The 1,551-nt window shown below is 40.5% G+C and overlaps 1 long non-coding RNA gene across 1 annotated transcript; it reads right to left on the bottom strand.

The window, feature by feature from the left end:
• Window positions 1-201: 201 nt before the first annotated feature.
• On the bottom strand, window positions 202-1,196 carry LOC147466309 (uncharacterized). The gene is made up of 2 exons (XR_015190924.1): window positions 1,123-1,196; window positions 202-514 (listed from the first exon to the last, which is right to left on the bottom strand). It is a non-coding gene; the product is annotated as an uncharacterized LOC147466309 (long non-coding RNA).
• Between the last annotated feature and the right edge of the window lie 355 nt (window positions 1,197-1,551).

Genomic DNA, 1,551 nt, shown 5'->3' with positions numbered 1-1,551 from the left:
GTGGGTCGACAGTTGATCTTCCCTTCCTGAGAATTCGTTATCTATCACTCCTTATCAAAGCGATGACGATGATGACGATGATGTGATGACGATGATGAGGAGGAGGAAGAGGATGACGCCTTTTTCGTTATGTCGTTAATATTTAGCACTTTTTTTCTTCTTCTTCTTCGTTAAATGTCAAAAAAATGCAAAAAAGGCGGATTCTTTTTTCTTTATTTTGAATACGATGAAAATAATGCACAACTATTTTGCTTTTCTTTCTATGAGATCGTTTTCTTTTCTTTTTTCCTTCTTCTTCTCTTTATTTTATTCTTATTTATCTTTTCCTTCTCGTGACTATTTTTTTTCTTCTATCTTTCTGCCATTATCTTATCTTTATGTGTATCTACTTTCTACTTTTTCTCTCTTGTTCTATTTTATTTTATCACTATTTCTTCACCTTATCTCTTTCTCTTTCTCACTAACCTTTTTCTCACTTCTGTCTTTCTCTCTTACTCACAATCTCTTTCTTTCACTAACGAAGGAGAAAAAAATCAACAATAAATAAAAAATGCAAAACGTATCACTTATAAACAGTATTCACTTTTTTCTTGTAAGTAGAGTGATATATAAGTAGAAAATGTGATAAGTGAATAAGTAGACAGAAAGAGAAAGAGGGGAATAAAAGTAGGTAAATATGAATAGAGAGAGCAATAAGTAAATAAGATAAGTAGGAAAAAGATAAATAAAGCAAATATGATATAAGCAGAGAGATAGATATTGTATAAGTACATAAGGAGATGTAAATAAACAGAAAGAACGAGATAGATAGATAAAATAGATATGAAACAGATAGAGAGAAAAGAGGTGAAAAAGCGAATGGTAGACATAGACAGAAAGAGAGAGAGAGAGAGAAAGAGAGAATGAGAGAAAAAGGGAAGAGAAAATAAAAGAGAAACAAAGAGATAAAGATAAAAGGAAAAAAACAAGAGGAGAGACAAAAAGAAAGAGAAGAAGAAGAAGAGAGAGAGAGAGAAAGAGAGAGAGAGAGAGAGAGAGGAGGGCGAAAGAAAGGAGTAATAGAGAGTAATAGAGAGAGAGAAAAAAGAAAAAACAGAGAGAGAGGAAAAAAAAAACCCGCACAGGTAAATGCAACAGAGGTAAAGGCACCATTGGCCACGTCGAAGAAACTGGCCCGCTACAACAGGAGGTTGGAGGGAGACTGAGCCCCGCTGAGACGCCCACAGTGACCAACATCGCCCCCTCCCCCTTCCCCCCCTCCTCCCTCTCTCCCTCCCCCACTTCCCTCCCTCCCTTCCCCACTTCCCTCCCTCCCTCCCCCACTTTCCTCCCTCCCTCCCCCACTTCCCTCTCTCCCTCCCCTACTTCCCTCCCTCCTTCCCCCTCCTCCCTCCCTCCCTCCCCCTCCTCCCTTTTTCCTTCCCTCTCCTCCCTTTCTCCTTCCCCCTCCTCCCTTTCTCCCTCCCCCTCCTCCCTTTCTCCCTCACCCCCTGCCCCCCCTTCCTTTCTCCCTTCCCCTCCTTCCGTAATTCCCTCCCTCCCACCTTTTAA

Source organism: Penaeus japonicus, unplaced genomic scaffold (genome assembly GCF_977035675.1).
Source record: "Penaeus japonicus unplaced genomic scaffold, GWHDUDI00000001_assembly GWHDUDI00001912, whole genome shotgun sequence".
NCBI classification, from domain to species: domain Eukaryota; kingdom Metazoa; phylum Arthropoda; class Malacostraca; order Decapoda; family Penaeidae; genus Penaeus; species Penaeus japonicus.
The sequence above is the reverse complement of the archived record's forward strand: the minus strand, read 5'-3'. Positions and strand labels throughout refer to the sequence as shown.